The sequence below is a fragment of the Mesoplodon densirostris genome, chromosome 6 (genome assembly GCF_025265405.1).
Source record: "Mesoplodon densirostris isolate mMesDen1 chromosome 6, mMesDen1 primary haplotype, whole genome shotgun sequence".
In the NCBI taxonomy this organism is placed as follows: Eukaryota; Metazoa; Chordata; class Mammalia; order Artiodactyla; family Ziphiidae; genus Mesoplodon; species Mesoplodon densirostris.
Window position 1 is genome coordinate 132713659 of NC_082666.1, and position 24595 is coordinate 132738253.

At 45.0% G+C, this 24595-nt stretch overlaps 1 pseudogene; it reads right to left on the reverse strand.

Moving 5' to 3' along the window:
• Positions 1-20422: 20422 nt before the first annotated feature.
• On the reverse strand, positions 20423-21149 carry LOC132492508 (bcl-2-like protein 13; annotated as a pseudogene).
• Positions 21150-24595: the final 3446 nt, after the last annotated feature.

Sequence of the window (24595 nt, forward strand, 5' to 3'; positions counted from 1 at the left end):
TATGTATATAAATTAATATTGATGACACCCTTTTTGAAAAAAGCTGAAAATTAGAAACAACCAACTTTTCTGTCAATAGGAGTAAATCATGATGTGTACATGCAGTGGAATACTATGCAGAATTCAAATGCATAAAATAGATCTTTATTGCTACAGAAAGATGTCTATGACAGATTATTTAAAAAATATGTAAATTAAAGAAAATATGACCCCATTTATGTGTACAATTTTGTCATTTGCATAAAAAATTATGGAAGAATATCAGATGACAGGGTTGGGTTTTCTTTATTTTTTCACTTTCTCCATTCTGCACACAATTTTTTTACAGTAGTAAGCTGGCAACCAAATTTTCTTTTCTTTTGCAATGAAATTAGTAATATTCTGCTTTAAAAATATCACCTCAAAGTATTCTTTGACAAGAAATGTTTTTATGCTACAGCATTCTGGTGAGTTTAAACATTGTAGTTGGGACTTCCCTGGTGGCACAGTGGGAATCTGCCTGCCAATGCAGCGGACATGGGTTCGAGCTCTGGTCTGGGAAGATCCCACGTGCTGCGGAGCAACGAAGCCCATGCACCACAACTACTGAGCCTGCGCTCTAGAGCCCACGAGCCACAACTACTGAGCCCGTGTGCCACAGCTACTGAATACCATGCGCCCAGAGCCCATGCTCCACAAGAGAAGCCACTGCAATGAGAAGCTCGTGCACCACAGTGAAGAGTAGTCCCCGCTCGCTGCAACTAGAGAAAGCCTGTGCACAGCAAGGGAGACCCAACACAGCCAAAAATAAGTAAATAAATTTATTTTTTAAAAAAACATTGTAGTTAAAAGTTTGTGAGCTCTGAAGATACAAAATACAGTCATGGATTCATGCAGCATGCTGCTGCTGGTAACACGGAAGAAGATGAATGTTTGCAGGTCTCAAAGAAGAGACGTCCTTAAAAGGAAAGAAATGTAACGCCGTGTATGAGCTGAAGTCCCATTACAGATCTTTGGCCCCTACAGTGGGGGTCATAAGAGGGCCTGAAATGAAACGGAAATGGTTAAGATCAAGGGAGTGAGGAAGGGACCTTAGAAACCCGTCTTCCAGTCAATCTGTGTTCTGTAAATCTCTGTGGCATCTTTGAGCCTCAAATGTCTATCCATCTGTGTATAATTTAAGCCAATGAAGAGGTACGCACGTGACCTAATCAAAAATCTGTGGTCCTCACTAATTTCTCAGAGCCATTCTGCCCTTCCGTTAACGCCAGTGCTGACTTGAGCATTTGATTTGGTGGAACGACTCTCTCCCTCCAGGAGCTCACAGACCGGTGAGGGTTTTAGCAAGAACCACATTTCTCTAATTGCTCAGCCACAGACCCATACTGACTGGATTGTTAATTCCTCACTTTGGAGATAATTGTCACGAGGAAATAAAAACCTCATAAGTCAAGTTAACAAAGGGCCAAAGACAAGGATATTTATTTATTTATTTATTTTTGTTTTTTGTTTTTTGTTTTTTTGCAGTACACAGGCCTCTCACTGTTGTGGCCTCTCCCGTTGCAGAGCACAGGCTCCGGACTCACAGGCTTAGTGGCCATGGCTCACGGGCCCAGCCGCTCCGCGGCATGTGGGATCTTCCCAGACCAGAGCACGAACCTGCATCCCCTGCATCGGCAGGCGGACTCTCAACCACTGCGCCACCAGGGAAGCCCAAGGACATTTATTAAATATGAGAAGGATTTATAGACGAGGAGAGTGTGCCACTTGGCAGACAGGATGAGCTGATCATGACCCAGATTGGCCGTTTCAGTTTTGAACATGCGTTTGAATTCCTGCGCTCCTATCTCACCATTTATCAAGTGAGGACGCTGCTCATCGAAGCACTCCCCCCTCTGAGGCTTTCACAGAGGAGGTGTGTCATGCAAAAAGCACAGCTGTGGGAATCTGAGTCCGCACCCCAATATCCTCTTCTGAAACACAGGCAGAGTATTATTCACTTGATGGGATGATATGAGGACCTATGGGATGATAGGGAGACAATGCATGGATGGAGTCTGGAACGTTAGAAACACCTGGTTACTGTTCTCCTTTCCCGTCCTTTCCTGTGTCCATTCTCACTGCCTTGCTGGGTTTTCTGGGGTCTTCCCTAGCTGTTCTGTCCTCCTCATCCTGCAAAGCCCTGCACCACGTGGCTTTTCCTTTTCAGTGACTGTCTGCTCCACGTGAGTCACATGCATGCGTGAAGGATGCATGCCCTTAACAAGTGTGTGGTGAGCTCCTGCACTGCTGCAGGCGTGGCCTTCTCTCTTTGGCTGGATCAGCAGTTCCCTGTGGTCTGGGGCGTTACCCTAAGCTTCTCTGTCCCCCTACAGCATCTGGCATGCAGTAACATCTAATAAGGAAGTATGTATGGGATTGCATTGCTTGACTGACTCAGATTTTATATAAGGCACCCAAAATGTTTGGGTAAATATTTTAAAAGTGATTCGGGGGCTTCCCTGGTGGCGCAAGTGGTTGAGAGTCTGCCTGCCGATGTAGGGGACACGGGTTTGTGCCCCGGTCTGGGAAGATCCCACGTGCCGCGGAGCGGCTGGGCCCGTGAGCCATGGCTGCTGGGCCTGTGCGTCCGGAGCCTGTGCTCCGCAATGCGAGAGGCCACAACAGTGAGAGGCCTGCGTACCGAAAAAAAAAAAAAAGTGATTTGGCACGTCAGTGATGCCAGTGTCGATCACAAGCACCAGGGCTACATGGACAGTTTGTGAAAGAAGGAAGAAGCCAGTTTTCAATCTGGTCTCGTGAAATGATATCCATTTCATGATCTTCCAACGCTCTCTTTTTTTCCCCAGTGTAATTAAATGTTTCTCAAAAAAATCTCCTTTGTGTTTCTGAGGTTTGAAATCCAGTTCCGTGAGGTTTACACAAAAGCTCCGTATACTAATACTTCTTTCAGGTGAAGTGTTGGATAAATGTTTTTGTGTAATTGAAGAACCAGTATATCTGGTTTTGAACATATATTGTGAACTTTGATGCAAAAAATATATATAAATGGTTGACTTAATGGTTGAATAGATCTTATAAACTTTAACCTAAAAAATAAATGAGAGTTTTAAAATCTATTGGTTGGCTAAAAAGTTTGGGTTTTTCTGTAACATCTTACAGAAAAACCCGAACAAACTTTTTGGCCAACCCAATACTTTCAGGTATTATGATTTTGCAAATTTTGTTTATTAACCGAAAAGCTTTATGTTTTCCATTAACCCGATGAAGAAGGCAGAAAAGCAATCCTGGCGTTGTACTAACATTTAATAATCATTATATAACAGGTATATTTCATGGAGAAACAGGTCTTGTCCCCTGGCAATTTTTTTTTTTTTTTTTTGCGGTATGCGGGCCTCTCACTGTTGTGGCCTCCCCCGCTGCGGAGCACAGGCTCCGGACGCGCAGGCTCCGGACGCGCAGGCTCAGCGGCCATGGCTCACGGGCACAGCCGCTCCGCGGCATATGGGATCCTCCCAGACCGGGGCACGAACCCGTATCCCCTGCATCGGCAGGCGGTCTCTCAACCACTTGCGCCACCAGGGAGGCCCCCCTGGCAATTTTTAAATTTACTCTTCATTCCCTAGATATTTAATTTCCAGTTTTCCATGTTCTGTTCACACATGGATGATTAAGAATGAACACCACCAAAGGCCACTTCAGAACATTTAATGGTGCCTAGCCCTTAGGTAGCAGGATACAGAGGGATGAGCTTCCAGCCAACCCAAATAAGTAATCGAGTGACTTTCTGTGAAGTGAGGGGAATGGTTTCTGAAAGCAAGATCTGGGAAATGGGCAGCAGCAAATCCCTGCTGAGGGACAAAGAGCTGAGACCAAGTTGGAGAGGAAGAAAAACTAGGAAAAGTAGTGCAGTGATTCAAACCCAGGTGCCATTAGTCATTTCAGTATTTTTAAAGTTTATTTATTTTACTGAAGTATGGTTGATTTACGATGTTGTGTTAATTTCTGCTGTACAGCAAAGTGACTCAGTTATACATATACATATATTCTTTTTTGTATTCTTTTCCATTATGGTTTATCCCAGGATAGTGAATATAGTTCCCTGTGCTACCATTCTAGATATACTAGTTTGCATCTGCTAACCCCAAACTCCCAGCCCACCCCTCCCCCGCCCCCTTCCCCTTGACAACCACAAGTCTGTTCTCTATGTTTGTGAGTCTGTTTCTATTTCATAGATAAGTTCATTTGTGTCATATTTTAGATTTCACATATGAGTGATATCATATGGTATTTGTCTTTCTCTTTCTGACTTACTTTACTTAGTATGATCATCTCTAGGTCCATGCATGTTGCTGTAAATGGCATTATTTTGTTCATTTTTATGGCTGACTAATATTCCATTGTATATATGTACCACATCTTCTTATCCATTCCTCTGTTGATGGACACTTAGGTTGCATCCATGTCTTGGCTATTGTGAATTGTGCTGCTATGCATATAGGGGTGTGTGTATCTTTGAATTATAGTTTTATCTGGATATATGCCCAGGAGTGGGATTGCTGGATCATATGGTAATTCTGTTTTTAGTTTTTTGAGGAGCCTCCATACTGTTCTCCATAGTGGCTGCAGCAGTTTACACTCTCACCAACAGTGTAGGAGGGTCCCCTTTTCTCTGCACCCCCTCCAACATTTGTTAGTGGTAGACTTTTTAAGGATGGCCATTCTGACCGGTGTGAGGTGGTACCTCATTGCAGTTTTGGGTTTTTTTAAATTAATTTATTTACTTACTTATTTACTTATTTTTGACTGCGTTGGGTCTTCATCACTGCACGCAGGTTTTCTCTAGTTGCGGCGACTGGGGGCTACTCTTTGTTGCGGTGCATGGGCTTCTCATTGAGGTGGCTTCTCTTGTTGCAGAGCACGGGTTCTAGGCATACAGGCTTCAGTAGTTGTGGCATGTAGGCTCAGTAGTTGTGGCTCATGGGCTGTAGAGCGCAGGCTCATTAGTTGTGGTGCACAAGCTTAGTTGCTCTGCGGCATGTGGGATCTTCCCAGACCGGGGCTCGAACCTGTGTGCCCTGCATTGGCAGGCAATTCTTAACCACTGCGCCACCAGGCCAGTTCCCCTCATTGTAGTTTTAGTTTACCTTTCTCTAATGATTAGCAATGTTGGGCATCTTTTCATGTGCCTGTTGGCCATCTGTATGTCTTCTTTGGAGAAATGTCTTCTTAGGTCTTCTGCCCATTTTTTGATTGGATTGTTTTTGTTGTTGTTGTTGAGTTGTATGAGCTGTTTATTTTGAAATTAAGTGCTTGTCACTTGCATTATTTGCAAATATTTTCTCCCATTCTGTAGGTTGTCTTCTAATTTTGTTTACGGTTTCCTTTGCTGTGCAAAAGTTTGTAAGTTTGATTAAGTCTCATTTTATTTTTGCTTTTATTTATTTATTTTTTGATATATACAACACTGCTATATTTAAAATAGATAACCAACAAGGACCTACTGTACAGCACGGGGAGCTCTGCTCAGTACTCTGTAATAACCTGAATGGGAAGAGAATTTGAAAAAGAAGCTGCATGTATATATATAACTGAATCACTTTGCTGTATACCTGAAACTAACACAACATCGTTAATCAACTCTACTTCAATATAAAATAAAAATTAAAAAATAATATGCACAGTCAAGCCCCATTAATATTAATACAAGTATCTTAGTATACATTTATATTCGTATTATATATAATATTTGAATGAATGCATAGAAATTTTTCAAAATATATTTGTTATTGATGTACAAGTGACATATAACATTGTGCTAGTTTAAGCTTTACAATTTGTTGATTTGATACTTTTATATATTGCAGTATGATTACCACCATAGCTTTAGCTAACACCTCTACCACGTCACATCACTTCTTTTTTGTGGTGAGAACATTTAAGGTGTACTCTCTTAGCAGCTGTGAAGTATATACGCAGTGTTGTTGACTATAATCACAAGGCTGAGCATTACATCGCCAGAACTTACTCATCTTTTAACTGCGAGTTTATAACCTTTGACCAACATCTCTCCAATTCCTCTACCCCCAGCTCCTGGTATCTACTATTCTACTCTGTTTCTACAAGTTCACCTTTTTTAGATTCTCACATATAGGTGAGATTATACAGTGTTTTTCTTTCTCTCTCTGACTTATTTCACTTAGCATAATACCCTCAAGCTCTGTCCATGTTGTTGCAAATGGCAGGATTTCCTTGTTTTCCGTGGCTGAATAATATTCCATTCCAATATATATATCACTGTATCGTTATCCATTCATCCATTGAGGGACATTTAGGTTGCTTCCATGTCTTGGCTATTCTGAATAATGCTGCAGTAAACATGGGAGTGCAGATATCTTTTTTTTCTTCTTCTTTGGTCGAGCTGTGAAGCTTGCAGGGTCTCAGTTCCCTGACCAGGTATTAAACCCGGGCCATGGCAGTGAAAGCCTGGAATTCTAACCACTAGGCCACCAGGGAACTCCCAGATACCTTTTTTTTTTAACAGCAGGTTCTTATTAGTTATCTATTTTATACATATTACTGTATATGTGTCAATCCCAATCTCCCAATTCACCCCACCACCACCCCCTGCCACGTTCCCCCCTTGGTGTCCATATGTTAGTCCTCTACTTTTCTGTCTCCTGCCCTGCAAACCAGTTCATCGGTACCATTTTTCTAGGTTCCACATATATGTGTTAATATATGATATTTGTTTTTCTCTTTCTGACTTACCTCACTCTGTATGACAGTCTTTAGATCCATCCATGTCTCTACAAATGACCTAATTTCATTCCTTTTTATGGCTGAGTAATATTCCATTGTATATATGTGCCACATCTTCTTCATCCGTCTGTCGATGGGCATTTAGGTTGCTTCCATGTCCTGGCTATTGTAAATAGGGCTGCAATGAACATTGGCGTGAATGTGTCTTTTTGAATTATGATTTTCTCTGGGTATATGCCCAGTAGTGGGATTGCTGGGTCATATGGTAATTCTATTTTTAGTTTTTTAAGGAACGTCCATACTGTTCTCCATAGTGGGTGTATCAATTTACATTCCCACCAACAGTGCGAGAAGGTTCCCTTTTCTCCACACCCTCTCCAGCATTTGTTGTTTGTAGATTTTCTGATGATGCCCATTCTAACTGGTGTGAGATGATACCTCATTGTAGTTTTGATTTGCATTTCTCTAATAATTAGTGATGTTGAGCATCCTTTCATGTGCCTCTTGGCCATCTGTATGTCTTCTTTGGAGAAATGTCTATTTAGGTCTTCTGCCCATTTTTTGATTGGGTTGTCTGTTTTTTTAATATTGAGCTGCATGAGCTGTTTATATAGTTTGGAGATTAATCCTTTGTCCGTTGATCCATTTGCAAATATTTTCTTCTCTTCTGAGGGTTGCCTTTTCGTCTTGTTTGTAGTTTCCTTTGCTGTGCAAAAGCTTATAAGTTTCATTAGGTCCCATTTGTTTATTTTTGTTTTTATTTCCATTACTCTAGGAGATGGATCAAAAAAGATCTTGCTGTGAATTATGTCAAAGAGTATTCTTCCTATGTTTTCCTCTAAGAGTTTTATAGTGTCCAGTCTTACATTTAGGTCTCTAATCTATTTTGAGTTTATTTTTGTGTATGGTGTTAGGGAGTGTTCTAATTTCATTCTTTTACATGTAGCTGTCCAGTTTTCCCAGCACCACTTATTGAAGAGGCTGTCTTTTCTCCATTGTATTTTCTTGCCTCCTTTGTCATAGATTAGTTTACCATCGGTGTGTGGGTTTATTTCTGGGCTTTCTGTCCTGTTGCATTGATCTATATTTCTGTTTTTGTGCCAGTACCATATTGTCTTGATTACTATAGCTTTGTAATATAGTCTGAAGCCAGGGAGCCTGATTCCTCCAGCTCCGTTTTTTTCCCTCAAGACCGCTTTGGCTATTCGGGGTCTTTTGTGTTTCCATACAAATTTTAAGATTTTTTGTTCGAGTCCTGTATAAATGCCATTGGTAATTTGATAGGCATTGCATTGAATCTGTAGATTACTTTGGGTAGTATAGTCATTTTCACAATGTTGATTCTTCCAATCCAAGAACATGGTATGTCTCTCCATCTGTTAGTATCATCTTTAATTTCTTTCATCAGTGTCTTATAGTTTTCTGCATACAGGTCTTTTGTCTCCCTAGGTAGGCTTATTCCTAGGTATTTTATTCTTTTTGTTGCAATGGTAAATGGGAGTTTTTCCTTAATTTCTCTTGCAGAATTTTCATCATTAGTGTATAGCAATGCAAGAGATATCTGTGCATTAATTTTGTATCCTGCAACTTTACCAAATTCATTGACTAGCTCTAGTAGTTTTCTGGTGGCATCTTTAGGATTCTTTGTGTATAGTTTCATGTCCTCTGCAAACAGTGACAGTTTTACTTCTTCTTTTCCAATTTGTATTCCTTTTATTTTTCTTCTCTGATTGTTGTGGCTAGGACTTCCAAAACTATGTTGAAAAATAGTGGTGTGAGTGGACCTCCTGGTGTTGTTCCTGATCTTAGAGGAAATGCTTTCAGTTTTTCACCATTGAGAATGATGTTTGTTGTGGGTTTGTCGTATATGGCCTTCATTATGTTGAGGAAGGTTCCCTCTATGCCCCCTTTCTGGAGAGTTTTTATCATAAATTGGCGTTGAATTTTGTCAAAAGTTTTTTCTGCGTCTACTGAGATGATCACATAGTTTTTATTCTTCAGTTTGTTAATATAGTGTATCACATTGATTGATTTGTGTATACTGAAGAATCCTTGAATCCCTGGGATAAATCCCACTTGATCATGGTGTATGATCCTTTAAATGTGTTGTTGGATTCTGTTTGCTAGTATTTTGTTGAGAATTTTTGCATCTATGTTCATCAGTGATACTGGTCTATAGGTTTCTTTTTTTGTAGTATCTTTGTCTGGTTTTGGTATCAGTGTGATGGTAGCCTCATAGAATGACTTTGAGAGTGTTCCTTCCTCTGCAATTTTTTGGAAGAGTTTGAGAAGGATGGGGTTTTAGCTCTTTTCTAAATGTTTGGTAGAATTCACCTGTGAAGCCATCTGGTCCTGGACTTCTGTTTGTTAGAAGATTTTTAATCAATTTCATTACTTGTGATTGGTCTGTTCATATTTTCTGTTTCTTCCGGTTCAGTCTTGGAAGGTTATACCTTTCTAAGAATTTGTCCATTTCTTCCAGGTTGCCCATTTTATTGGCATAGAGTTGCTTGTAGTAGTGTCTTAGGATGCTTTGTATTTCTGCAGTGTCAGTTGATACTTCTCCTTTTTCATTTCTAATTTTATTGATTTGAGTCTTCTCCCTTTTTTTCTTGATGAGTCTGGCTAATGGTTTATCAATTTTGTTTAGCTTCTCAAAGAACCAGCTTTTAGTTTTATTGATCTTTGCTATTGTTTTCTTTGTTTCTGTTTCATTTATTTCTCTGATCTTCATGATTTCTTTCCTTCTACAAACTTTGGGTTTTGTTTTTTCTTCTTTCTCTAGTTACTTTAGGTGTAAGATTAGATTGTTTATTTGAGGTGTTTGTTGTTTCTTGAGGTAGGCTTGTATTGCTATAAACTTCCCTCTTAGAACTGCTTTTGTGGCATCCCATAGGTTTTGGATTGTCATGTTTTCATTGTCATTTGTCTCTAGGTATTTTTTGATTTCCTCATTGATTTCTTCAGTGATCTCTTGGTTATTTAGTAATGTATTGTTTAGCCTCCGTGTGTTTGTGTTTTTTACGTTTTTTTTCCCTGTAAACAATATCTAATCTCATAGCGTTGTGGTCTGAAAAGATGCTTGATATGATTTCAATTTTCTTAAATTTACTGAGGCTTGATTTGTGACCCAAGATGTGATCTATCCTGGATAATGTTCCATGCACACTTGAGAAGAAAGTGTAATCTGCTGTTTTTGCATGGAATGTCCTATAAATATCAATTGAAATCTATCGGGTCTATTGTGTCATTTAAAGCTTGTGTTTCCTTATTAATTTTCTGTCTGGATGATCTGTCCATTGGTGAAAGTGAGGTGTTAAAGTCCCCCAGTATTATTGTGTTACTGTTGATTTCCTCTTTTATAGCTGTTAACAGTTGCTTTATGTATTAAGGTGCTCCTATGTTGGGTGCATATATGTGTATAATTGTTATATCTTCTTCTTGGATTGATCCCTTGATCATTGTGTAGTGTCCTTCCTTGTCTCTTGTAACATTCTTTATTTTAAAGTCTATTTTATCTGATATGGGTATTGCTACTCTGGCTTTTTTTTTTTTTTTTTTTTTTTTTTTTTTTGCGGTATGCGGGCCTCTCACTGCTGTGGCCTCCCCCGTTGCGGAGCACAGGCTCCGGATGCGCAGGCTCCGGACGCGCAGGCTCAGCGGCCATGGCTCACGGGCCCAGCCGCTCCGCGGCATATGGGATCCTCCCAGACCGGGGCACGAACCCGTATCCCCTGCATCGGCAGGCGGACTCTCAACCACTTGCGCCACCAGGGAGGCCCTCTGGCTTTCTTTTGATTTCCATTTGCATGGAATATCTTTTTCCATCCCCTCACTTTCAGTCTATATGTGTCCCTAGGTCTGAAGTGGGTCTCTTGTAGACAGCATATAGATGGGTCTTTTTTTGTATCCATTCAGCAAGACTGTGTCTTTTGGTTGGAGCATTTAATCAGTTCACCTTTAAGGTAATTATCGATAAGTATGTTCCTATTACCATTTTCTTAAATGTTTTGTGTTTGTTTTTGTAGGTTCTTTTCTTCTCTTGTGTTTCCCACGTAGAGAAGTTCCTTTAGCATTTGTTTTAGAGCTGGTTTGGTGGTGCTGAATTCTCTTAGTTTTTGCTTGTCTGTAAGGCTTTTGATTTCTCCATCAAATCTGAATGAGATCCTTGCCGGGTAGAGTAATCTTGGTCGTAGGTTCTTTCTTTTCATCACTTTAAATATGTCATGCCACTCCCTACTGGCTTGTAGAGTTTCTGCTGAGAAATCAGCTGTTAACCTTATGGGAGTTCCCTTGTATGTTATTTGTCACTTTTCCCTTGCTGCTTTCAATAATTTCTCTTTGTCTTTAATTTTTGCCAATTTGATTACTATGTGTCTCGGCATGCTTCTCCTTGGGTTCATCCTGTGTGGGACTCTGTGCACTTCCTGGACTTGGATAGCTATTTCCTTTCCCATGTTAGGGAAGTTTTCAACTATAATCTCTTCAAGTATTTTCTCGGGTCCTTTCTCTGTCTCTTCTCCTTCTAGGACCCCTATAATGCGAATGTTGGTGCATTTAATGTTGTCCCAGAGGTCTCTTAAGCTGTGTCCTTTTCTTTTCATTGTTTTTTCTTTCTTCTGTTCCACAGCAGTGAATTCCACCATTCTGTCTTCCAGGTCACTTATCTGTTCTTCTGCCTCAGTTATTCTGCTATTGATTCCTTCTAGTGTAGTTTTCATTTCAGTTATTGTATTGTTCATCTGTTTGTTTGTTCTTTAATGCTTCTAGGTCTTTGTTAAACATTTCTTGTATCTTCTCAATCTTTGCCTCCACTCTTTTTCCGAGGTCCTGCATCATCTTCACTGTCATTATTCTGAATTCCTTTTCTGGAAGGTTGCCTATCTCCACTTCATTTAGTTGTTTTTCTGGGGTTTTATCTTGTTCCTTCATCTGGTACATAGCCCTCTGCCTTTTCATTTTGTCTGTCTTTCTGTGAATGTGTTTTTCATTCCACAGGCTGTAGGATTGTAGTTCTTCTTGCTTCTGCTGTCTGCCCTCTGATGGATGAGCCTATCTAAGAGGCTTGTGCAAGCTTCCTGGTGGAAGGGACTGGTGGTGGGTAGAGCTGGGTGTTGCTCTGCTAGGCAGAGCTCAGTAAAAATTTAATCCACTTGTCTGCTGATGGGTGGGGCTGGATTCCCTCCCTGTTGGTTTTTGGCCTGAGGCGACCCGACACTGGAGCCTACCCAGGCTCTTTGGTGGGGCTAATGGCAGACTCTGGGAGGGCTCCTGCCAAGGAGTACTTCCCAGTACTTCTGCTGCCAGTGTCCTTGTCCTCCCGGTGAGACACAGCCACCCCCTCCTCTGCAGCAGACCCTCCGACACCAGCAGGTAGGTCTGGTTCAGTCTCCTATTGGGTCACTCCTCCTTCCCATGGGTTCCAATGTGCACACACTGCTTTGTGTGTGCCCTCCAAGAGTGGAGTCTCTGTTTTCCCCAGTCCTGTCAAAAGTCCTGCAGTCAAATCCCACTAGGCTTCAAAGTCTGATTCTCTAGGAATTCCTCCTCCCATTGCCAGGCTTCCAGCCTGACGTGGGGCTCAGAACCTTCACTCCAGTGGGTGGACTTCTGTGGTATAAGTGTTCTCCAGTCTGTGAGTCACCCACCCAGCAGTTATGGGATTTGATTTGTGATTGTGCCCCTCCTACCGTCTCAATGTGGCTTCTCCTTTGTCTTTGGATGTGGGGTATCTTTCTTGGTGAGTTCCAGTGTCTTCCTGTCGATGACTGTTCAGCAGTTAGTTGTGATTCTGGTGCTCTCGCAAGAGGGAGTGAGGGCACGTCCTTCTACTCCGCCATCTTGAACCAGTCTCCTCAGTATGATGCCAGTGTTGTGTGGTAGATTTAAAAGGGTTCAGCTCCAATCTATTTATTTTTTGATGGCCAATTCATTACCATCCTCAGGACAAATAAAATAAGGAGTTTTCCCTTAAGTTTGGGGAGTTTGTTGGATTTTGTTTGTGCTATGAGGAAAGGCCAAATATTGAAAAATTGGTTGCAAACTAAAAATCTACTATGTAGGGCTTCCCTGGTGGCGCAGTGGTTGAGAGTCCTCCTGGTGATGCAGGGGACACGGGTTCGTGCCCCAGTCCGGGAAGATCCCACATGCTGTGGAGCGGGTGGGCCTGTGAGCCATGTCTGCTGAGCCTGCGCGTCTGGAGCCTGTGCTCCGCAACGGGAGAGGCCACAACAGTGAGAGGCCCACGTACCGCAAAAAGAAAAAAAAAAATCTACTATGGAGACATAGAGAATAAATGGCTCTAAATCCCACAAAATCTTGAATTCTGGGACACATGCACACATATGTGTGTGTGCATATATGTGTGTACAAAAAGCACAAAAAGTGTACTGTAGAAATCTGCAGTTTTGTACCATGGGCAGGTCTAGATTCCACAGTTAAGAAATGAATGTAAAAGTTTGTGATACACCATTGTAAAGCAATTATACTCCAATAAAGATGTTTATAAAAAAAGAAAAAAAATTTGTGATAATTCGAGCAGATCCAACAGAAACAAAACTCAAATTGCTCAATAAACTGAAAGCATTTGAGTTTCCCACATAAAAAGAAACCTAGCTAAAGGTGGGCCAAACATTAAAAAAATCACAAACCTCACACAGAAGCAGTCTGCTGTAAGGAAGAGTCAGCATATGAGACCTTGTGAAAACTGACACCTCCAGAAGCCAAGCCCCTTAGAGCAGCCAGAGAGGCTATGCAATTCGTGTGTCTAAAGTTACTGAAGGACCATAACAGTTAACATTTATTTAATGCTTGATTTGTAAAAGTATAATTACTGACATCAATGGAGAGCTTAAATGACTCAGATAGACTTGCAGAAATTAACGAGAATTCAGCACAAAACAATGAAGTTATAAAAGGTATGAAAAAGTTTAATAGAGTATGGAACTTAAAAGATATATATACATATACATGTAGAGAGAGAGAGCTCTTTTTAATTTTGAATTTCAGAAGAAAAAGGACTCCAAATTGAGGAAAGACCTAAGTCCTCAGATTTAAAGGGCTCTGTAAGTACAGTATAAATAAATAAATGACAAATGGAAGTGAAACTACAGTACATCATGGATCAGGAGAAAACCTTAAAAGTAACAAAACAGGGCTTCCCTGGTGGCGCAGTGGTTGAGAGTCCGCCTGCTGATGCAGGGGACACGGGTTCGTGCCCTGGTCCGGGAAGATCCCGCATGCCGCGTAGAGGCTGGGCCCGTGAGCCATGGCCGCTGAGCCTGCGCGTCCGGAGCCTGTGCTCCGCAATGGGAGAGGCCACAGCAGTGAGAGGCCCGCGTACCGCAAAAAAATTAAAAAAATTAAAAAAGCAAAAAAAAAGATCACCTGCAAAGGTATGACAGTTGCCATCAGCAACAGGCATGATATCTCCAAAGTCCTAAAGGTCTGGACCCAGATAAGACATCATTCAAGAGTCAGAGTGCGTAATAAACATTTTCAGAGAAACAAAGTCGAAGAACAACAGATCCTTATAGAAAGAATTGAAAGACAAAGAAAACCGAACCAAGAAGGAAGGAGTGAGGGGAAGGGAAGTGAGTGACTAAGGTGCTGAACATGAAGTAAATGAGGGTAAGGATTTCCTTTAAAAAAAAATGGAAAGGGCAGTTAAAAGGAGGTGCCCCTAAAATGCTGGGCACCAAAAATATGAAAAACAGCACAGGGAAAGTAGAATTAAAACATCGTAAGTTTTCAAGGATGGTAGAGACATCACTTTGGACTTTGATATGTCAATTATGCCATGTTAAAAATTTAAAGGATACCATAAAACATAGAAATAGAATGTACAAAATCAAAACTTAATAGGGAAAAGAAAGAATAAAGAGAAGTCAGGAAAGAAGCAGTAAAAAGCAGCCAAAAAGAAAAAGGAGTGGCAAAATGAAAACACTCAGTAGGTAGTACAAATAAAACCAGACGCATCAGTGTCATATATGGACATGATGGATAAATGAAGCAGTTCCAAGTCAGAACTTTTTATATTGATTTTTTAATCACCTATATACTAAAAGACACAAGTTAGAAACATATGAACCCAGAAAGGTCAAGGACAAACTGATGGAGAAAGATACACTAGGCTTCTCCACGAAATCAGCCAAGCTAAAGGCTGCAGGTGCCGCTGGTGCTCAGGACAGACAGAGGACAAGGACAGGGGCAGGGGCTGTCTTGGACACCCGGCTGGGTCATCTGACCAAGGACGTGATGATCAAGTTCCCGGAGGAGATGCCTCTCGTTTCCTTCCTTGACTTCTTCTGGGCCCGTTTCTTGAGGATGAAGCACTAAGGGTCGCACTCTTGCAGAGAAATGCAAGACCAGAAGCCCCTCCGAGTTACCCTGGGCTGTTGGGAACCGCCGGGCACGTTGGTCAAGATTCGAGCACTCATAGGGAGTGGCAACTGCCATTCCTGTGTCATCGCCTGGGCAACGCGTCGCTGACCTCTTGGAGGCAAGACTGCTGGGGAAGCAGCCCTGTCCCTCCTGGCAAGGGGGTTGGGCGCTGCGCCTCCCACCCCTCCCCCAGAGTGCAGTGTCCCCGTCCCTCTGCCCAGCTGTTCAGTGGTATGCTGCCGGCCTGGGTGCCTCAGCTGGAGCTGCCTGACGCCATCTCCAGAGCACGGCTCTCTCACTGTGACTCAGTGTCCCCACTGGGAATCTCCGGATCCTTCAAGAGCCACACCGGGTCTCACGGCAGAGCTCTCAGGACTCTGCTGTGGCCACCACAGTGGTTTCACACCAGCAAAAGCAAAGTGAATTCAACCTAAGGAGAAAAAACTAGCTATACCAAGCAAATGTTAAGCAACATAGACTTTTAGACCAAAAAAAAATTAGTAGAAAAGAAAAGATTAATAACATAATGATTAAAAAGGAAAATTTCACCAAGAAGATGGAATCCTGGACCTGTGTACCTCTAAGACGTAGGTTCAAATTTTTCAAAGCAAAGATTGACAGGTTTACAAAGAGAAACTGACAAATCCATAGTCTCGTAGAAATTTTACACACCCCTCTCAGCAACAGATAACATAAGCAATCAATAAAGTATCTGAATCGCAAAACATTCCACTAACAACTCCCAAATAATCCCCTGTGGAGAGCAGACTGCATTCTGCCTTCCGAAGAGGTTTCCTGGGAGAAAATGAAAAAACCACGGGATTCCACAGGGACCAGCCAAATGAGGCCAGTTTCCCTTGTGCCTGAGAAAAAGGCAGGACTAGAAACAACCTAGGGGCTTGAGAAACAACGGTGGAGGGAAAGCCCAGAGCCCAGACGGATGCTGTGAAGAACAGCGGCCACAGCACTTCCGAAGGGGGGTATCGAGTGGGTGGCGCAGACTTCAGGGAACGAAGTCTCCAGACCCTCAGTGGAGGAGACAGCTCAGGGGAAGGCACTGGGCCTCCAGGTGCCCGGTCGTGTCTGCTATAAGTTTGATTAGAAAGGCTATACTGGGTGGTCCGGACGGTCGGGACAAGCTCTGCTTGGTCATCTGGGCAGAGCAACCTTTGCAGATCGGACTGAAGGTTCTTCCTGGGAATGAGAGACTTCCACCAGGTGGAGATTTGAGTTCTCAACACACACTGGCCTCCCTCTTTCCTGGTTCACCCCCAGCCAAACCTCTCGAATGCCTCCCTTTATAGCCAGGAAGAGGCTGATAGGCTGTAGAACAGGCTCTAAAGAGATGCTGAAATAATTAACTCAAGTGGGTTCCCTCTGCAGTTAAGCATCCCCAGGCTTCAGGGAGGTACATACCGCAGGATTGCAGAGGGAAGGTAAGGCGGACTGCGGTTTGGAGGCCCTCCCCCTCCACACACGCCCTGTGTGTCTCCAAAGTCGGGTTGCAGGAAGTGAGGGCAGAGAGATTAAACATCTGGTTTGGCCAGGGAACTGCACAGCGGAGATGAGAACTCCAGGCTCCCCAAGCCACTGCCGCTGCGTCACGCTGCTGCTTTACTTCCTGTTTTTCCACTCAAGCTAATCATGCCATGAAATATTTGAAAACCAGTTACCAGGCTGAAGAATGCAGTATTCAGGTGGTGGAGGGCGTTATTTACAAAGCCAGGAGAACGTGGTCTATCTGTGAAACATCCGTCCCCCGCATGTAAAAGAGATGCGAACTACAGCTGTCGGGGTGAATATCCTACTTCCTGTTGCGTTTGGCTGACAGTTTGATCACAACTAGACCAGTTTGGAGTGAGGGATGCTAAAGCTCTCTTTGTTTTTTGGTGTTAACTTTTCAACAAAACTCACCACTTAAAATAGCAAGAAATGAATCAGTCCATCAATCAACCAATCCAGAACCTATATGTTTTTGCCCAAGTCTTAAAATATGTATTTATTTATAATTTCAACAACATGCAGTGGAAATAAGGTGCTTTCTAAGAACTAAATTATTTTATTCTTCTTGTAACTAGCTAAGCTAGAAACATTCATTACAGCAAATGGCTTGTTCTCCCACATACTCATTCGTCATGTGTTCTTTTCTGCTGTCGGTTCATTGTTTTAATGCTCTACAGCGGGGATTGGTCAACTTTCTCTGTCAAGGGCCAGATAGAACATACTTTCAGCTTTATGAGCCAGGCTCTCCCTGTGTGATGACTCACCTCTGCCTCTATAACAAGAGGGCAGCCCTGGGAGGGAGGTAAGCAAGGGAGCGCAGCTGGACTTGGCCCCAGGCTGCAGGTGCCCGGTCCCTGCTGGGCAGCGAAAACCGTGCTGTGTGGCCAGCAGAGTTCGCGGGCGAAATGTCCAGCCTATACTTGGTGCAACTAAACATCCCTCATCTGTGCTCTTCATAACCTAACATACTTGGATGCCTGTCTCACCAAGGAGAGGATAAGCCTGTTGGAGGACGGGACAATACTTCATGATCGGATATTCTCCCGAACTTCACACCAGAAAACATGTCCCAGAGGAAAGAGCGTGGGTTTGACTTTATCCCCTTCCCCATGCCCACCCGTTTGGTAACCATAAGTTTGTTTTCTATGTCTGTGAGTCTGTTTCTGTTTTGTAAGTTCACTTGTATCATTTTTTTTGCATTCCACAGATAAGTGATAACATATGATGTTTGCTTTCTCTGTCTGATTTAGTTCACTCAGTATGATTATCTCTAGGTCTAACCATGTTGCTGCAAATAGCATTATTTCATTCTTTTTATGGCTGAGTAATATTCCATTGTATATATGTACCACATCTTCTTTATCCATTCCTCTGTCGATGGACATTTATGTTGATTTACATTCACATTGTTGTATTGAATACAACAGATCTTTAGAATGTTTTCATCTGGCAAGACTAAAACCCTGCCACCATTAAACAGTACCCCCTTATCCTCCTCCACCACCATTCTTCCTGTCCTTATGAATTTGACTTATTTAGGTAAGTGGACTCATACAATGACTGACTTATTTCAATTTGCATAATATCCTCAAGGTTCATCCTTTTTGCAGCATGTGACAAGGTTTCTTTCTTTTTTAAGGCCAAATAATATTCCTTTGTATGTAGAGAGCACATTTTGTTTATCCATTCTTCTATCCCATTCATCCATCCATGGACACTTAGGTTGCTTTCACCTTTTGGCTATTGTAAATGATGCTGCTGTAAACACGGGTGTACAAATATCTCTTCAAGACTGTGCTTTCAGTTCTTTTCGGTATATACTCAGAAGCAGAACTGATGAATTATATGATCATTCTGTTTTTTGTTGTTGTTTGGTGATTGGGATAGGTAAAGTAATTTTATTACAAATTTCAGGATTTAAGAAGTAATCTGGGGGCTTCCCTGGTGGCGCAGTGGTTGAGAGTCTGCCTGCCAATGCAGGGGACACGGGTTCGTGCCCCAGTCCGGGAAGATCCCACATGCTGCGGAGCGGCTGGGCCCGTGAGCCATGGCCGCTGAGCCTGTGTGTCTGGAGCCTGTGCTGCGCAACGGGAGAGGCCGCAACAGTGAGAGGCCCGTGTACTGCAAAAAAAAAAAAAAAAAAAGTAATCTGTTACATTTACTAGGATAATCTGAGATGACCTGTCTCAAGCACGTGTGTCCCATCAGTGACACTGACCTCAGGCATGAAGAGACGCAGTCCCCTGTGAGGGATGCGGTCAGCGGATGAGGCTACGCTGAGTCTCCACAGGCACGTGCTGACGGTGATCATTATGGTTTGTCACTCTGGCATTTGGGCCGTGACGAGCTCAGTGTAAGCCTCCGTTATGGAACTCTGAAAGCCGAGCTAGAACCTCAAGGGCAGCCTCTCTTTCCTGCTTTTTACTTCGATGATATTTAGGAGACTTCGTGTACTGAATGAGAGTTATGGTTCACTGGCCTGTAAGCCCACGTGTGGAAACCCTTATCACCTGGCAAGAGACTGCCGAGAAGCGGCCTGACTGGGAAGAAGGCTGAAGCCAGAACCTGGGAATCATGCTAGTCCAGGTCACAGACAGCGATGCCCAGCAAGAGAGACGCTGCCGGCCGGCGAGTCCTCGTCGGCTCAAGGGTGCCCACAGACAGAAGGGCTGGAAGCAACCTCAGTAGGCCACCCTCCAGCTGCCGAACAAGGAGACAAACTTGCCCCGCGGTCACGGGCAGGGGCCCTGGGTCTCTTCCGTCTTGTACGTTTAAAGACTAAAGGCAGCGTCTTTACAAGGGGAACTGCGGGAAGCATCGGGAGAGCCCTCTGCACGGGGCCTCGGGGCACCCTGGGGCGAGGCGGCTGCGGGACTGAGGGCGGGAAGAACAGAGCAGCTGAGAGACCCCAGGCAGGAGCGCGCCAGCAGCCGAGGGGCCCACAGCCACGCCCTGCTGCCTGGGGTCTGCCCCCCAGGCCCCCCTGTCACCCCTGGGGAGGGCGCTACGGGGCTGGTGGGTGGGGGCTGCGCACCCTACAGGGCACAGGCGCCCAGGCCCGGGGCCTCCAATCAGACCATCGTGCGCAGCCTCCAGCTCAAGCCCTAACACATGGCTCGGCCCCCTGCCCTGCGGACCCAAGTCCTCCTGACCCCGGAGGGTCCAAAGGATGTCCAGCCAGCTCCTGGCCGCTCCGGTCCGGTCGACACGACTAAAACCTTACGCCTTTTTGTCTTCTCTCTCCGAAAAATCTATTCCAGGATGGCAACGGCGGCTGCCCCTCCGCCGAGCGGGAGGCACTTGCCCTCGGGCAGCGGGCTGCCTGCTCTCCGCCCGGCAGGGCTGCTGGGGGCTCCACCCCGGGACCTGCTCCCGTCCGGCAGCTTCGGACGCGGCCGCTCCCGCCTCTTCTTCAGCAAGTTCCGCGGACAGAGATGTCGTGGGACCGGCTGTCTGGCCGGCCGAGCCCTCGGGACCCCCTCCTTCCCCACGTGTGCGAGGTCCGAGGTGGAGGACTTGCTCGCGCTCTTCTCTCCGGCCCCGTTGCCGTCCAAGCTCTCGAGTTCGGGGTCCGCTGCGACCTGCTGCCAGGACTCGGCACCCGGGGACACCGGTGGGCCCTCGGTGCGCCAGCTCTGGCTGCTGGACAGCGACACGGGGAAGCCCTTGGCCCGCCAGGACGCCGTCACGTCGCGGACGTCGGAGCCTCAGCGGGGCTGGCGAGCGTGGAGCCGCCCCTGGGCGGGATGTGGATGTCGTCGCTGTCCTCCGCGGACTCCAGGTCAAAGGCAGTGCCCTAGCCTCCCTGCTGCGTGATGCGCTCGGCGGCGTGGCCCTCCGGGAGAGTCGCACCAAACTGCAGCGATGCACTCCGAGACTCCTGAGCTCGCCTCGTCAACCCCAGGAGCACTGGTCGTAGCAAAATCGGAGGCACCAACGTCTTATTCCGGCCGCTGGCGTGAACTGCGGTCTCCAGTGTCCGTTCCCGACGCGCCTGGTACGTCCCTGGTCTGTGTGCTCGCTGCAGCTCTGCTTGCGCGCAGCGGTCCCTTCACTTCCTGTCCTGAACCGTCTGCCGCTGCTGTTCGCCGCGCAGTCCTCACGGGGGTCTGTCCACCAGGCCGAAGAGCTTCAGCATCCGGCTGAGGGGCGTCCGCAAGGCCCCGCGCAGAGGCGCCCTCGCTCCTGCGACGCCCTCTCCCCAGGCGGGCCAAGCGGTCCTCTGCGGAACTGTCGGGGTTTGTGGGGCTGAACACGGGCAAAGAGTGCCGGGTGAAGCCTGCGCTGGTGAAGACCTCAGAAACTCCTTCGTCCAGGGATGTTAGCTCCTCTTCAATTTCAGTTTTAACGTTTAATAAAATTTCTTGATCCAGAGATTGTGAAGCCGTATCTTGTCGAACCCCTCGGGGGGAGGAAAGATGATGCTCCGGCAGCTTCTCCGGAGAGAGGACTCCCAAGTAGCTGAGGACGACACGCTTTGTTTCACAGTGAGACCCTAGGGGCACAGTGGGAGAGGACGCCATGGGGTCGGCAGGCAGAGCTCCGGAACGGTCTGCTTGCAGATGTGTAAAACCTGGCCCAGGCCCCTGCCCCCGAAGGGGTGAAAGACGCAGCGGCGGCAGATAACTCTGTTTTTAATTTTTTTTTAAGGCGCCGCCCTACTGTTTTCCACAGCAGCTGCACCGCTTCGTAGTCCTACCAACTGTGCAGTCATGCCTGTGTCTCCACATCCTCACCAGCACTTGCTATTTTCTCGGGTTGTGTTTTGTTTCTGTTCTTTGATAGCACCTTCCTGGTGGGCATGAGGTGGCCTCCCACTGTGGTCTTGATTTGCATTTTCCTAATGAATAGTGATATTTAGCATCTTTCCGTGTGCTTGTTGGGAGTAGCACAGATTTTATTTAAGTTCATTTGTTTGATTATAACTTTTTAACTATTTGGACATACAGCACATGGGCCTCCAACTGAAATCTCGCCTTGAACCCTGCAAACGTTAGGGGCAGACCTGAGTCCAACCCATCCCAAAGCCTTTTACCACCTAGTTAGGTATGGATTCACCCTTTAAAATATTCAGGACAGCAGCATTAGAGACAGCTGATTCTATTAAAGAATTTTGTTTTAGCTGAAGAAGAGAAAACTAAGGAGGGGTCTACCTTATCCAGCACTTTGTGTAAGGCGTGCAGGTCCCACACCTCCAAGTGCGGTGCCTAAACCAGCAGCTCAGCATCACCTAGGGACTGGTAGACACACAGGTGCTCTAGCCCCACTCCAGGTAGACTAACCAGAATCTGCATTTTGAGGAATTCCCAGGTGAGCTGTCTGAGCTTTGACGTTGGAGAAGCACTGGTCTGTGTGTTCATGAGGGTACGAGGAAGACTGAAAACAAACAACTTGAGCAACAACATCAGTGACGCTTACTGAGCACGCACTATGCACCAAGAACTGAACGGATGCTTTTCACGTATTATCGTAACATAGGTAAACACTTTACAGAAAACTGAGGCTTAGAAATGTTACTTGCCCCACGTCATGGCTAGTGAGCAGTGGAGCCAGGATTTAAACCCAGGCAGTCTGAAAATAGAATCTGATGAACTTCACATACTATTTCATCTCGTTAAGGAACCAGAGGATTAAAGGGAACAGATAAATAATGAAGGAATAAATAAATGAACCGTCATAAATGGAAATCTTAAGTTCAGGAGTTCATCGCTGCAGGCTGGCGTGGCTTTTTCCCCAGTTCTGAAGCTTCCTCCTAAGTGGAGAACAGAGGGGACCCCTGGTCCGTGGTGGAGCCCGGGCACTTCCCAGGCCCTGGACCTCCAGCGCCCAGCCCCCTCCAGAGAGCTCGGGCTCAGCGGCGACCCCCTGCAGGAAGGTTCGGGGGCAGGTCAGGCTGCGTGGCCGGTCTGTCTGTCCCTGTGGGTTCGGGGTTCCGAAGCCCACTTTTCACAGACACACCAGCTGATGTTTGGAATCCCCGCCTGCCTTGCTCTTCCTCATATTCCTCTGTCATTTCAGAACTTGGTCTGAGAAGGGAAGGTGCATTTTTTCAGGCTCCCTTACCCTCCAACATGCACCATTTAAATCATTTGTTTATTTTAAATAATATTTTTTATTTGTTGGTACCTGCTTCTGCTCATTTTCAAAAAGGACTTCCCCAACATAACAAAAAGTTTAAGTTTTGCAGCAAATATAGGTACATATAATATTTATATTAATATTTATTTTTAATATATGTTTAAATAATATTGATACTGTAATATTTTATTTTAAATAATATTTCAAATAAGTCAACGTTTAATGTAACATGAATACTTATGTAATATAATCTAAAGAGTTTCATGAAATTTCAAAATATTAAAGCTCGCTAAACAAGTGACTCAACTGTGTTTCTCCACTAGGCTCTTCCAAGGACGATGCTCAAGAAAGGATACCAGCATCTGGTCACAGGACCAGGTCCCCCGGCTCCCTTCAGCTTAAGGTAAGTTGCCACACATGGTGGTAACTCATATCTACTCCCATCCACATGAGGAATTTGGGTGCTTTTGAAGATGATGTAGCAGGTACTGCCTGTCATTTTTTTGTGTAAATTACCTATGGAACATGGGCTTGAAGGGCTGATACAAACTTAAAACCAGTTTATTTGGGCTGTACCTGCTTAGCAATCCAGTGATGGGGGAGGCTTGTTCCATGGTCATGACTGCAATTCTCAGGGTGTCTCAAGTGTATGGAACAGAGGTTACAGCCCCAGCATTTGACGGTAGGAAGCAAGCAAACAGTGATGAAGGCAGCATTCCAGGCTTTATTTGTTTGCTTACTGACCATTGAGATTAAAGGGCATGACGTAGCTAGTATTTCTTCCAACTGAAATGAACACAAGCCAGGTGCCTTTCAATACCTGAAGCACTAGGAGGGTGTCAGTTTGGTTGGAACAATGGTCATCAAACCCTGAGGGTCCCAGAGCCGAGAGCAGAGGTCACACTGCCGAGAAGGAAGCGTTGAAAGGAAGGCGTTGAAAGGATCAGTGAGAACACCCTGCATGGCTTTATTTTTCTCCCGGGTGTTACAGAGGCGAGAAAGTTGGGTCTGAGAAAATGGAATGTCCTGGTGCCCATGGAGGCTGCTATGTGCTGTGTAGCATCAGAGACACAATCTCACTGCAGTCTTGAGATGTCAGGGGAGAAACTTCATTTGATCCTGCTAAGTTTACAGAGTACAGAAGGAGAGAAAGACTAAAAGTAAGCAATGAACAGGTAGGGGGAAAGCCTCCAAAGGATTCTTCCTTATAGATAATCAAGTTGGGGGAGCGGGGGATACCTCTCACTGTAGCTGAATTCCCTGGACGCACTTAGTCCCAGACCACTCAGAATGCTCTGGGCCACAGGCCCTTTCAGACAAGCCACCAGCAATGGCTGAGAAAGACAGACTAATCCCCATATTAGCTGGGGTGGAGGTAATGAGCAAGGTAAATCGGCCCGAGGGAGGATGCATCAAATGGAAATGATTTTCGGAATAGCCGTGCCCTGTTCCCAGCCGTGCCCTGTTCCCTTTCTCCAGCTCCAGGCTGACAGCGTCCAGTCAACTTCCAGTCATGTTCCATCTGTGAGCATTGCTTCTGGCAGAGACCTGTCCCCGGGCAACAGTGCTTCCTGCTTACTGAACACCCCGGCACTTCTATCCACCTTGTTTCAGCTTCATCACACTCTGCAAGGTAGGTTTTATGTCCATGCAAGAAATGAGGGCAGTGAGCCCCTGAGAGCTTTGGAAAGTGATGGCAGACACAGGAGAAGTGCCCAGATTGAAGCCCAAGGCTGTTGATGCCAAAGCTCGTGCACCTTCACCTCCTGCTTTGCTGTCTGTCACAGGGCGAGGCTGATCTCGGACAGGACGTGTGACCCAGGTGAGTGCCTATCAGCTACCCATTAATCCTTTAAAAGAGAATTTCAGTCTCAAATTATGAAAATTGTAT